Below are 15334 nucleotides of genomic sequence, written 5' to 3'. Positions count from 1 at the left end.
CACACCCCTGCCAAGTTAGTTTAAACCCTCCCCAATGACACTATCAAATGACCCCATAAGGACATTGGTCCTGGCTCTGTTCAGGTGCAAACTATCTGGCCTGTACAGGTCCGAGTTCTCCAAGAACTGGTCCCAATGTGCCAGGAATCTAAAGCCCTCCCTCCTGCACCATCTCTCCAGCAATGCTTTCATCTGCTCTATCCTCCTATTTCAATGCTCAATTGCATGTGGTACTGGGAGTAAACCAGAGATTACTACCTTTGAGGTCCTACTTGCTAGTTTCTTTCCTAGCTGCCTGCAGGCCCTCATCCCTCTTTCTACCTATGTCTTTGATACTGATATGGACCACGACATTTGGTATCCATAGGACACCACAACATCTATAAACGTGCTATTCACGGAACTCTCAGCCTCACGGATGCACAGCAGTGACACCAATTGCTGCTCTAGCTCAAAAACCCAGAGATCAAGCTGCTGCAGCTGACGACACTTCGTGCAAGGGTGGTTGCCGAGGACATGAGAAGTTGCCTGGAGTTCCCACATGGAACAGTATGTGCACTCCACAGGTCTGAGCTGCCTTGGCATGCCTCTATTCATTATATTATTCAACTTCTTTCTTCTTCTTTGGCCTCCTTGTCTTGAGAGACAATGGGTAAGCGGCTGGAGGTGGTCAGTGGTTTGTGAAGCAGCGCCTGGAGTGGCTATAAAGGACAATTCTAGATTGACAGACTCTTCCACAGGCGCTGCAGATAAAATTGGTTGCCGGGGCTGTTACACAGTTGGCTCTCACCTTGCGCTTCTGTCTTTTTACCTGCCAACTGCTAAGTCTCTTCGACTCGCCACACTTTAGCCCCGCCTTTATGGCTGTCCGCCAGCTCTGGCGATCACTGGCAACTGACTCCCATGATTTATGATCAATGTCACAGGACTTCATGTCGCGTTTGCAGACGTCTTTAAAGTGGAGACACGGACGGCCGGTGGGTCTGATACCAGTGACGAGCTCGCGGTATAATGTGTCCTTGGCGATCCTGCCATCTTCCATGTGGCTCACATGTCCAAACTTACTGCTTAAATAAAAAAAGACTCACCAGCTACTCACCAATCAGCAGTATTTCCTTTGCTGGCGTCACTTTATTTTGTAGGGAGGTTAACTAAAGTGTTTTTACTTGACTCCTATTATCTAAAAGCCTTAGATTTCACTTTACTGAAAAATTCAGACTTCTTTACTGTTCCAATCCTCTATTATTTAATTTCTTAACTTTATTCCCTAGATCTGATTGATTAATTAAGCACTGATTTTAATTGTATGATAAATTATAAAATCAGATTTAGTTTTAGCTTTTATACGAATGAATCAATTAGGTCTTATTTTATATAATAAAAACAGAAAGTGCTGGAAGTACTCAGCAGGTCTGGCAGGATCATGGAGAGAGAAGCAGAGTTAACATTTCAGGTCTGTGACCTTTTATCAGAACTGGAAAAGGTTAGAAATGTAATATGTTTTCAACAAGTGAAGGGGGGGAGGGGGTTGAAGAGAACAAAAGAGAAGGCATGTGATAGGGCAGAGAGTAGGAGAGATTAAATGGCAAAGATGTCATGGGAGAAAGGCAAAGGGAGTGCTAATACTTGTGGTGAAAGTCAAAGCATTAGTCCAGAGAGAGTGCTAATGGCAGAATAACGAACAGCTCTGTCCAAAAGTACAAACATGAAAAAACAAGTTTAAGACAGGCCATGGTTAGAAACTAATAAAATAAAATAATAATTTAGAAGGCTGAAATCTGAAATTGTTGAAATCAATGTTGAGTCTGGAAGGCTGTAGAATGCCATATGACTCTATGACTAATTGGAAGATGAGGTGCTGTTCCTCGAGCTTGCGTTGATGTTCACTGGAACACTGCAGCAAGCTAAGGACAGAAACATGGGCATGTGCGCAGGGGGGTGAATTGAAATGGCAAGCAACCGAAAGCTCGGGGTCATGCTTGCAGACTGAGCAGAGGTGTTCTGCAAAGCAGTTACCCAATCTGCGTTTGTTCTACCCAGTGTAGAGGCAACTGCTCTTGTGAGCAGCAAATACAGTATACTAAATTGAAAGAAGTATAAGTAAATCACTGCTTCACTTGGAAGGAGTGTTTGTGGCTTTGAGGTTTGTGGTGAGGCGAGAGGAGGTAAAAGGCCAGGTATTACACCTCCTGCGATTGTATGAGAAGGGGCCATAGGAAAGGGATAAGGTGTTGGGGCTAATGGAGGAGTGGACCAGGGTGTCACAGAGGGAACAATCCCTTTGGAATGCTGACAGAGGAGGGGGCTAAAAAGCATTTGGTGGTGACATCACGCTGGAGGAGGTGGAAATGGCGAGGATGTAGCTTTGGATGTGGAGGCTGGTGGGGAGAAAATGAGGACAAGGGGAACCCTGTCACAGTTCTTGGAGGAAGGGAGGGCAGAAGTGCAGGAAATGGGTCAGACATGATTGAGGGCCCTGTCAACCATAATCGGGGGAAATCCTCGGTTGAGGAAAAAGGAAGACATATCAGAAGTGCTGTTATGGAAGGTTGCATCATCAGAACAATGCATCAGAGATGGAGAAACTGGGAGAATAGAATGCACTCCTTACAGGAAGCAGGGTGTGAGGAAGTGTAGTCAAAGTAGCCATGGGAGAAGGTGGGTATATAATGAAAATTAGTGGACAGTGAATCCCCAGAGATACGAACATACAAACGAATTAGGGGCAGGAGTAGGCCACTCGGCCCTTCAAGCCTGCTCCGCCATTCAATAAGTTCATGGCTGAACTGATAACCCCACAGTTCCACCTACGCCCAATAACCTTCCACCCCCTTGCTTATCAAGAATCTATCTGCCTCTGCCTTCAAAATACTCAAAGACTCTGTTTCCACCACCTTTTGAGGAAGAGAATTCCAAAGATTCACGGCCCTCTGAGAGAAAGAAATTCTCCTCATCTCTGTCTTAAATAGGCGAACCCTTATTTTTAAATAGTGACCCCTAGTTCTAGATTCTCTCACAAGGGGAAACATCCTTTCCACATCTACCCTGTCAATACCCCTCAGGATCTTATATGTTTCCATCAAGTCGCATCTTACTCTTCTAAATTCCAGCAGATACAAGCCTAGCCTGTCCAATCTTTCCTCGTAAGACAGCCTGCCCATTCCAGGTATTAGTCGAGTAAACCTTCTCTATACTGCCACCAACAGACTTACATCATTTCTTAAATAAGGAGACCAGTACTGTACGCATTACTCCAGATGTGGTCTCACCAATGCCCTGTATAGCTGAAGCATAACATCCCTATGTTTGTATTCAATTCTCCTTGTGATAAACGATAACATTCTATTAGCTTTCCTAATTATGTGCTGTACCTGCATACTAACCTTTTGCATTTCATGCACTAGGACACCCAGATCCCTCTGTATTTCAGAACTCTGCAATCTCTCACCATTTAGATAATATGCTTCTGTTTTATTCTTCCTGCCAAAGTGGACAATTTCACACTTTACCACATTATACTCCATTTTCCAGGTCTTTGCCAACTCACTTAACCTATCTATATCCCTTTGTAGCTCCCTTATGTCCTCTTCACAGGATACTTTCCTACCTACCTTTGTGTCATCAGCAAATTTAGCAACCATACCTTCGGTCCCTTCATCTATGTCATTTATATAAATTGTAAAAAGTTGAGGCCCTAGCACAGATCCCTGTGGCACATCACCCATTACATCTTGCCAACCAGAAAATGACCCATTTATGCCAACTCTCTGTTTCCTGTTAGCTAGCCAATCTTCTATCCATGCCAATATGTTACCCCCTACACCATGAGCTTTTATTTTCTGCAATAACCTTTCATGCGGCACCTTATTAAATGCCTTCTGGAAATCTAAGTATAATACATTCACCAGTTCCCCTTTATCCACAGTACATGTAACTCCCTGAAAGAACTCCAATAAATTGGTTAAACATGATTTTCCTTTCACAAATCCATGTTGAATTTTTCGAAATGCCCTGCGATAATGTCTTTAATAATAGCTTCTAACATTATCCCTTAGACAGATGTTAAGCTAACTGGCCTGTAGTTTCCTGCTTTCTGTCTCCGTCCCTTTTTGAATAAAGGAGTTAGATTCGCTATTTTCCAATCTAACAGAACCTTCCCCGAATCTAGGGAATTTTGGAAAATTAAAACTAAAGCATCAACTATCTCACTAGCCACTTCTTTTAACACCCTAGGATGAAGTCCATCAGGACCTGGGGACTTGTTAGCCCGCAGCTCCAACAATTTGTTCAGTACCACTTCCCTGGTGATTATAATTTTCTTGAGCTCCTCCCTCCCTTCCATTTCCTGACATACAGCTAATACTGGGATGTTACTTGTATCCTCAATAGTGAAAACTGATGCAAAATATCTGTTCAATTCATCTGTCATCTCCTTATTATCCATTATTAATTCCCCAGACTCTCTTTCTATAGGACCAATGCTCACTTTGTTAACTCTTTTTTTGATTGTCTACAGAAACTCTTACTATCTGTCTTTATATTTCTAGATAGCTTTCTATCATACTCTAATTTTATCTTCCTTATTCATCCTTTGGTCATTCTTTGCTGTTTTTTATATTCTGTCCAATCTTCTGACCTACCTCCCATCTTTGCGCAAATATGGGCTTTATCTTTAAGTTTGATACTATCTTTAACTGTTTTAGTTAACCACAGATGGCGGGTCCCACCCTTGGAATTTTTCCTTCTTGTAGAAATGTATCTATTCTGAAATATCCCCTTAAATGTCTGCTACTGCATCTCTATTGACCTATCCCTTACCTTAATTTGTCAGTTCATTTTAGCTAGCTCTGCTTTCATGCCCTCATAATTGCCCTTATTTAAGTTTAAAATACTCATCTTGGACCCACTCTTCTCTCCCTCAAACCTAATGTAAAATTAAAACATAATATGATCACTACTACTTAAGGGCGCCGTAACTATAAGGTCATTAATTAATCCTATCTCGTTGCACAATACCAGTCTAGTATAGCCTGCTCTCTGGTTGGCTCCATAAAGTATTGTTCCAAGAAATGATCCCAAAAACATTCTACGTACTCCTCATCTAGGCTGCCTCTGACCATCTGATTATTCTAGTCTATATGTGGGTTAAAAGCCCCCATCATTTTCTCTATACCTTTCTGACAAGCTGCCATTATTTCTTCCTTTATATCCCATCCTACAGTGTGGTTAATGTTAGGTGGCCTGTACACCACTCCCACAAGTGAAATCTTGCCTTTATAATTTCTCATCTCTACCCAAACTGCTTCTACATCCTGGTCTCCTGAACATAGGTCATCCCTCTCCATTGCGCTAATACCATCATTAGTTAACAGAGCTACCCCTCCACCTTTTCCTAGCTTCCTGTCCTTCCTAAATGCCATGTACCCTTCCATATTCAGGTCCCAATCTATGTCGTCCTGCAGCCATGTCTCTGTAATTGCTATCAGATCAGACTTATTTATTTCTATTTGCGCTCTCAGTTCATCTGTTTTGTTTTGAATGCTAAGTGCATTCAGATACAGAGCCTTTAGTTCTGTTCTTTTATTATTTTTGTAACCTCTAACTTTCTCTGTTGATTTACTCTTAGATTTGTACGCTCTGTCCTTTCCTGTCACAGTCTGTTTATCATTTCCGATATTAATACCGTTCTCTCTTTCCTTGTCTCTACTCCTTGATTTACCATACCTTCCCGAATTTGATCCCTTGCCCTTATTATTCAGTTTAAAACCCTCTCTACTTCCCTAGTTATGCAGCTTGCAAGAACACCGGCTCCAGCACCGTTCAGGTGTAGACCGTATCAATGGTACAGCCACCACTTTCCCCAGTACGGGTGCCAGTGCTCCATGAACCGGAACTGACTTCTAACATACCAGTCTTTGAACCACACATTAATTTCTCTAATCTTAATTGCCCTATGCCAATCCAGAGATAATTACCTTTGAGGTTCTGCTTCTTCATTTGGTGCCTAGTTCCTCATACTGTCTATGCCGAACCTCTTTCCTTGTCCTGCCTGTGTTGTTGGTACCTACATGGACCATGCTGACTGGATCCTCCTCCTCCCACTGTATGTTCCTCTCCAGCCCTGAGCAGATGTCCTGAACCCTGGCACTGAGCAGGCAACACAGCTGTCTGGACTCTCGCTCTTTACTGCAGAGAACAGTGTCAATCCCCCTCACTATACTGTCCCCTCCAACCACTACATTCCTTTTATTGTCCCTCCACTTGAATGGCTTCCTATACCATGGTGCCATGGTCAAGTTGCTCATCCACCCTGCAGCCCCCACTCTCATCCAAACAAGCTGAAAGAACCTCAAAACCCCTGTTGGACAATCGCAAAGGCTGAGGCTCTTGCACTCTTGCCCTCTTGTTCCCCTTACCTGCCTTAGCTGCAGCCACAGTCTCCTGTCCCTGACCACTGACCAAATCAGAAGACCCTATCCTAAGGGGTGTGACCGCCTCCTGGTACAAAGTGTCCAGGTAACTTTCCCCCTCTCTGATGTGTCACAGTGTCTGCAGCTCAGATTCCAGTTCAATGACTCTGAGCCAAAACTCTTCGAGCCGCAAACATTTACTGCAGACATGTTAGCCCTAGATCACACTGGCATCCAGGAGCTCCCACATGCTGTAGCCGTGACACATCACCTGTCCTGCCATCCTTAATGTGTTTTAATTAACTATTTAATTATGTTATTCAATTATTTATTTTCCTTTTTTATATATATTTTATGAAGCTTAACTTTACTATTTTAAATGTTATAATTAGAATGGACCTTAATCACTTACCAGATACTCACCAAACAGACAACTTCTTCCCAATCACCTACCTGCTTGCCTGTGATGTCACAGCTTACCAGGTACTCACCAAACAGCTCCTTCTACTGCACCGAAGCAATAACCAAATACTGGAGGGTTAGAAGAATACAAAAAAAGAGGAAAAATGGAAAAATGGAGCACCTCTGCCCCCTTCACCGAACTCATCACTCACCAAACTCGAATCTCCAAACTCAGCTTTTAATCTGCACTCCCTGAGTCTAATAGATGTTACCAATGATAATGAAGCTTTGCCAGTACTAATAAACCTTATTACTATTAGTAAACCTTACAAATACTGATAAACCCTAATAATACTTGATACAGCTTATGTTTGAAGTTGTCCTTATTTGAACTAATACACTCACTACTTGTCTCTCTCTCACTCTATTATAAATTATAAAATTCTCTTTAGTTTTTAGTTTATATACTAATAAATATATCAAGTGTTATGCTATGTTTGATTTAAATTAAATTAAATCTTACCTGTATACTCACTCCGGTGGCTGTCTGTTTCCTGCTCTCACTGTCAATTGTGACATCACTCTGATGTCACTTTTTGATTTTTCTGCCCTGCTCCTGCTGCTCCCGCTGTGCTCCTCTCGCTCTCTCTCCACTCCCGTTGTGCTCCTCTGTCTCCGCTCCCGCCGTGCTCCTCTCGCTCTCTCTCCACTCCCGTTGTGCTCCTCTGTCTCCGCTCCCACCATGCTCCTCTCGCTTTCTCTCTGCTTCCGCCGTGCTCCTCTCTCTCTCTCCACTCCCGTCTTGCTCCTCTCTGTCTCGCTCGCTCTGTCTCCGGTCTCTGACTCTGGGCTTTTGGCCAGATGGAGATAGAGAAGTCGAGGAAGAGAAGGGAAATGTCAGAGATAGGCTATGTAAAGATGAGAGAAGGGTGGAATTTGGAATCAAAGTTGATGAAGTCTTCCAGTTCGGGGCGAGAGCAGGAAATGGCACCGATACAGTCATCAATGTACCAGAAAAAGAGTTGGGGGAGGAGGCCTGAGCAGGACTGGAACAAGAAATGTTTAACATACCCCACAAAAAGACAGGCATAACTAGGACCCATGCGGGTACCCACAGCAACACTCTTATTTGAAGGAAGTGAATGGAGTTGAAGGAGAAGTTGTACAATGTGAGAACAAGTTCAGCCAGGCAGAGGAGGGTGGTGGTGGATGGGGACTGGTTGAGCCTCTGTTCAAGGAAGAAGCGGAGAGCCCTCAAACCGTCCTGGTGGGGGATGGAGGTGTAGAGAGATTGGACGTCCATAGTGAAGAGGAGGCAGTTAGGGCCAAGAAACTGGAAATTGTCGAAATGACGTAGGGCATCAAAAGAGTCACGGATGTAGGCAGGAAGAGACTGGACTGGGGAGAAAAGATAGAGTCAAAATAGAAAGAAATAAGTTCAGTTGTACAGGAACAGGCTGAAACAATGGGTCTACCAGGTCAATCCTGTTTGTGTCTTATTTTATATTTGATTAATTTAGATTCAATTAAAACATTACCAAAATATTTACCCCGACCTGCTTTCTGTTTCCCCGCACTCTCTGCTGATTCTGATGTCACTCTGACGTCACTTTTTGATTTCTCCTGTGTTTGATTTGGCTCCCACTCCTTTCTATCCCGCCTCCGATCTCCACTCTGTTCCCATTCCTTTCTATCCAGCCTCCGTTCTCCACTCTGTTCCCACTCCTTTCTATCCAGCCTCTGATCTCCACTCTATTCCCACTCCTTTCTATCCCGCCTCCGATCTCCACTCTGTTCCCATTCCTTTCTATCCAGCCTCCATTCTCCACTCTGTTCCTGCTCCTTTCTATCCAGCCTCCGATTTCCACTCTATTCCCATTCCTTTCTATCCCGCCTCCGATCTCCACTCTGTTCCCATTCCTTTCTATCCAGCCTCCGTTCTCCACTCTGTTCCTGCTCCTTTCTATCCAGCCTCCGATTTCCACTCTGTTCCCACTCCTTTCTATCTGGCCTCTGATCTTCACTCTGTTCCTTTATCTCTGGCTCCGATCTCTCGCTGTGCTATTTTCAAAATAAAAGCGGGATCTGCATGTGGTGAGTCACCAGACAAATTGGGCTGCAGACAGGGGAGGGGGAAAGGATAGCACAGGGGCCAACTCACCACAGGACAAGGCCGCACAAGAGTTCTGCTGCACAAGACTCAGATAAGGACTTTGATGGGACAGCCTACAGAAAAAGGCTGATGGAAAACAACAACAACTTATATTTATATGGCACCTTTAACGTCAAAGACTTTTCAAGGCACTTCACAGGAGCATTATAAAACAAAATATGATGCCGAACCACATGAAGAGATATTAGGTTAGATGACCAAAAAGTTGGTTTAAAGGAGTGTCTTAAAGGAGGAAAAGGAGGTAGAAAGGCAGAGAGATGTGAGCAGGGTATTCCAGAGTTTAGGGCCTAGGCAGCTGAAGGTGTGGCCACCAACAGTGCAGTGATTAAAATTGGGATTGCTCAAGAGTCCAGAATTAGATGAGCGCAGATATCTTGGAGAGTTATGGGGCTGGAGGAGATTACAGAGATAGGGAGAAGGAAGGCTGTGGAGGGATTTGTAAACAAGGATAAGAATGTTAAAATCAAGATGTTGCTTGACTAAGAGCCAATGGAGGTCAGCGAGCATAGGGGTGATATGTGAATGGTGTGAGTCAAGGCATGGGCAGTAGAGTTTTGGATGACCTGAAGTTTACAGAGGGTAGAATGTGGGGGACCAACCACGGGTGCATTAGAATAGTTAAGTCTAAAGGTAACAAAGGCATGAATGAGGGTTTCAGAAGCAGATGATATTAAGGAGGCGAAAATAAGCAATCTTGATGATGGCACAGGTATGTGGTCAGAAGTTCATCTCGGGGTCAAATATGACACCAAGATTGTGAACAGTCTGGTTTAATCTAAGACAATTGCAAGGGAGAGCGGCATGCACCTAGAAATCCTTCGTGCAGTGGTAAACCTGTCAGAAGGTCTGCTGTCACTGGCAAGGAGCATAGAGGAGTTCAGCTCCAACTTGGTTTATGGTTTAGCGCAGAACTTGGAGCTCATTCTTTCCAGCGTTCCAGTGGTGGCCAAGTGAACACTTGTGGACCCGACTATGATGCAGCACCTGATGACTGATGACTCAGCTTCCATGGCAGCACAAGCGGAAACCACCCAACATCTGAGTGCTATAATGGAAGCTCAGACAGAGGTCATGAAATCTCAGCTTGTTGTCATGCAGGCACAGACTCCTGCCATTATTGCTGCAGATACCAGTGCTTAAAGGGTTTCTGAATTTCATAGCAGTTTTCAATCTGTGCTCTAGTAAATTACTCGGATTACTGAGGACTGCTCTGTGGGATTGGCAGTGGCTCCATGAAGCATGATGCACACACTGTTTCTGGCTTAGGGGAGGTAAGAGAAATGCTCCCCGAATACTCTTGGTGGATAAGGCTTCCTGTTGAGAGTCCTTTTGTCCTTACTTCTCCTCCCTCTGCGAGCAGCTTGTCCTCTCTGCTGTCTCTGTTCCATCTCTATCTCATGCTGCAGCCCAAGGTGAACTGCAACTATCGTACCCTTGAATGGAAGCAAGTGGTCTGACCAGAACCTTGCAGTCATAACAAGGCCTTCTCCATGTGCAGCACCACTCCCTGTCGACCTCATCATCTGTCAGCAACTGTTAAAATGTCTACAAACTGAAACAGAACCTATAGAAAGTTGTGCATGATCCCTTTAAATAGCACTGGTTGGGGGTGCGGTGGGGGGAGGGCGGCGGGAGGGAGTTTCCTTTCCTGCTGCTGAATTCATTTTCAGCTGTGTGAGATTAAGAGAGGGTTGTACTTGGAGCCAGGAGATCAAAAATGACAGCATTGGCAACAAATCAGTGTTATGCGCTGACTAATGTCATGATCTGCCTACTCTGCATACTTCCAGCACATGCTCCTAAGACCCGCGCTAATGCCCTTACCAAGATGCCATTCAGCGCAGGCCACACCAGAAGTGTGCGCGCACATTGTGGATGCCATTTTGGTACCAAAATTAGCACATACAACTAAAACTATGGCACTTTGGAGCCCGGTTTTTCTGTCTAAAGCTTTAAAAGTCTCAAACTTGACCCCAAACCAGATTTAACATGCAACCAGGAGGTGGGTTTTCCAATTAAATATTCCAAAGAGGTTACAGCCTCAGATTTAACCTGCTTTGCTGGTTTAACACTGGCCTAATGGGTTCCAAGGCCTCAGTAAACCCATCAGCTGAAGGGAGGCAAAGACAGCTTTGGGGAGAAAGTAAGTGCTTCTCCCCCAGCTCCCTACTCTCATCAATTACTCCCCCCCCACTCCCTTATCCAAGGGATTAGGAATCAGATACCCCCACCCCATGCTCCTGTTAGTAGCTGCAAGCTATTTACCTACTGCTACAGTCTGTTCTGGTGTGCTTCCAACCAATTGAAACTCAAGCCTGTCAATCAGGCTGACTTCCGAGCAGGGGTCCTGTCAACAAACAACCACACACGCTGCAGAGTCAAAACTCCACAGCATGCGGGGAAACCCAAACTTCCAGGTTTCCTGACAGAAACTCAAGATTAGGGTCTATGGCCAGGATTTTACCAGCATGATATGAGTCCCAATGTTGGGTACCAATTTGGATCCTGAACTCACACGGGCAAACAGCAGGACTGCAGCACCAATTTTACCAGCGATAGCCAAATAACAGGCCGCCACCAGAACCACAATCCCATTAAGGATGACGGCTTGCCTCTCTGACCTGCCAGCCCAATGAGAGGGCTTGCAGCTCTCTAGCCTCAGCAGTGCCTCAATGTAGCTGGCAGACTCCTCACACGGCAGGGAACCGTTCTGACGCTGGCAAAATGTCGGCTGGGTGGTATAATGATCATCAATAAGCCAATTCATTACCTTAATTGGCCGGCCGCCTCTGGTTGGCAGGTGGCCGAGCCCCTTCTGTTCCTTCCTTTGGTAATATCTCATGGCGGTGAGAACATGTTGAGCTTCCCTCCCTATGCTTTCTGCCACCATTTTACCACCCCCTCTGCCACCTAGTCCATCTCCAAAGGACTTATATTTCTCCTGAAGGAAAACAATCACTTTTGGTACACTAATACAAGATGTCGGCCCATCGTTTCTTAACACTCATGTTGTGCATCCACTCACTTTCCGCAATGATACATCATAAATTCACACTGTCAATGTGGGAGGGGATATTCTTATATAATTTGTGATCGATGAAAAGTTGCCACACTTAATACGATATAGTATCTGCATGATTTGCATGATTTGCATGATTTACAGTGTCAGTGGTAAGTTTAAGTGAGTGGACAAAACTATGGCAAATGGGGTTCATTGCGGATTATTTTGAGTCATCCACTTTGAACCCAAGAAAACTGAATCGGATGATTTTCTAAATGGTGAGAAACTAGGAATTGTACAGGAGCAAAGAAATTTGGGAACCTAAAGTGCACAAATCATTAAAAGCTAGTCAACAGGTACAAAAAAATTCAGAAGAGAAGATTAGCATATTAGCCGTTATGTAAAAGGGGCTGGAATGTGAAGGAGAGGAAGTTATGCTTCAGTTGGATGCAGCCTTGGTCAGACCCCAGCTGGAGTATTGCATTCAGTTTTAAGCATTCCACCTCAGGAAGGATATATTGACCTTGGAGTGGGTGCAGTGCAGATTCACCAGAATGATACTGGCTGGGACTTAGAGAGTTATGTTATGTGGAGAGGTTGCATAAACTTGACTTGTATTCCCTTTGAGGGGTGATTTGAGTTAGGTGTTCCAAATGTTGATAGGATAGATACGGTGGGGGAATCAAGAACAAAGGGACATAATCTTGAAATTACAGCTCAGCCATTTAGGAGCAGAGTCATAGAGTTATACAGCACAGAAACAGGCCCTTTGGCCCATCATATCTGTGCCGGCCATCAAGCACCTAACTACTCTAATCCCATTTTCCAGCACTTGGCCCGTAGCCTTGTATGCTATGGCATTACAAGTGCTCATTTAAATACTTCTTAAATGCTGTGAAGGTTCCTGCCTCTATCACCTCTTCAGGCAGTGCGTTCCAGATTCCAACCACCCTTTGGGTGAAAAAATTCAAAGTGATTATTGACAACGCAGCCGGCAGCTGACGTCATCCGACTGCGCCAATCTGCACACTTGCGCAAATTGGTCCCTACCCTCTGCGCATGCGCTGCGTTCCACATCGCCAGGACTGGTTGCACATGCGCAGATGACGTCATCGCGTAACGTGGGCAGAGGGTGGGGGGAGCGAAGAGTGGGGAGAGAGCAGCCGAAGACCTTGATGGTGGCGGGTACGCTCTCCTCCTTCCGACCGCCGCCCGCTCCCGACCTCCGCCCGCTCGCTCACTGCCGCCCATCTACTTGCTCATACCCCCCCGCCCGCTCACTCACACCCCCTGCCCACTCGCCACTTCCCCCTGTCCGTCCACTCCCTCCGTCCCCTCCCCGGCCCACTCCCTCCCTTCCCCGGCCCGTTCGCTTTCTCCCTCCCCAGCCCGCCCGCCCACTCCCCGGCCCACCCGCTCGCTCCCCACCCCAGCCCGCTCATTCCCATCCCCTCCCCGGCCCATTCGCTCTCTCCCCTCCCGCCATTGTGTGCTGCTATGTGTTTAGGTTGCCATCATGTGATTATTTGAGCAGCGTCATCTTTAATCCTTGCAGCTGCCTGACGTCGGAGACTGCGACGTTTTAGTAGCATAGGCTGCATTTGCGCATATGCCACTGCACCGCTACCTAGTGGTTGCGTTGTCAGCAAACGCTGCCAAAAAAAAATTCTTCAAATCCCCTCTCAACCTCCTGCCCTTACCTTAAATCTATGCCCCCTGGTTATTGACCCCTCCGCTAAGGGAAAAAGTTTCATCCTATCTAACCTATCAATGCCCCTCATAATCTTGTATACCTCAGTCATATTTCCCCTCAGCCTTCTCTGCTCTAAGGAAAACAACCCTAGCCTTTTCAGCCTCTGTTCATAGTTGAAATGCTTCAGGCCAGGCAACATCCTGGTGAATCTCCTCTGCACCCTCACCAGTGCAATGACAATCCTATAGTGTGGTGACCAGAACTGTACACAGTACTCCAGCTGTGGCCTAACTAGCGTTTTATACAGCTCCATCATAACCTCCCTGCTCTTATATTCTATGCCTCAGCTAATAAAGGCAAGTATCCCATATGCCTTCCTAACCACCTTACCTACCTGTGCTGGTGCTTCAGTGATCTATGGACAAGTACACCAAGGTCCCTCTGACCCTCTGTACTTCCTAGGGTCCTACCATCCATTGTATATTCCCTTGCCTTGTTAGTCCTCCCAAAATGCATCACCTCACACTTCTCAGGATTAAATTCCATTTGCCACTGCTCTGCCCATTTTACCATCGTCCTGTAACCTAAGGCTTTCCTCCTCACTATTTACGACACCACCAATTTTCGTGTCATCTGCGAATTTACTGATCATACCTCCTATATTCACATCTAAATCATTAATGTACACTACAAATAGCATGGGACCCAGCACCAATCCCTGCGGTACACCACTGGCCACAGGCTTCCACTCGCACAAACAACTCTCGACATCACCCTCTGCCTCCTGCCACTAAGCCAATTTTGGATCCAATTTGCCAAATTACCCTGGATCCCATGGGCTCTTACCTTCTTAACCAATCACCCATGTGGGATCTTATCAGAAGCCTTACTGAAGTCCATGTTGACCACATCAACTGCTTTACCCTCATCTACACATCCAGTCACCGCCTTGAAAAATTCAGTCAAGTTAGTTAGACACGATCTCCCCCGACAAAGCCATGCTGACAATCCATGATTAATCCCTGCCTCTCCAAGTGGAGATTAATCCTGTTCCTCAGAATTTTTCCCAATAGTTTCCCAACCATTGATGTTAGACTCACCGGCCTAGAAGTATTTTTTCATGCAAAGTAGAAACCTAGAACTCTCTCCCCAAGAGGCTGTGGATGCTAGGACAATGTAGCTTTCAAGACTGAGATAGATACATTTCTGTTAGGTAAAGGTATAAAGGGATAGAGAATAAAGACAGAAAAGTGGAGTTGAGGTGCAGATCAGCCGTGATCTAATTAAGTGGTGGAGCAGGCTAAGAGGGGTTGAATGGCTTTCCTGTTCCTAATGTTCCTATGAATAACCACTAAAATTGTTTATCCCATATTAACCATACATTGTAAAATATTACTGCCAAACATGTAAGGAGTGGAGTGACATTTGTTGAAAAGCAATAAAAATACATAGACATGAAAAATATAGTAGCATCTAATCCGAACACAAACATGTTAATTGTCAGTGCTGTTCATTTAGTTATAAAGGCTGTGCCTGTTTCTGGTCAATATCAAAATTGAAAACAACGAATGAGGAGACCGTCCAGCAACTCTCTTGATTCTTAAAGAGCTAGACTCCTAACAAAATGTTACCATAGTTAATGCTTTCTTCAGACA

Source organism: Heterodontus francisci, chromosome 2, assembly GCF_036365525.1.
Source record: "Heterodontus francisci isolate sHetFra1 chromosome 2, sHetFra1.hap1, whole genome shotgun sequence".
NCBI lineage: Eukaryota > Metazoa > Chordata > Chondrichthyes > Heterodontiformes > Heterodontidae > Heterodontus > Heterodontus francisci.
The sequence above is the reverse complement of the archived record's forward strand: the minus strand, read 5'-3'. Positions refer to the sequence as shown.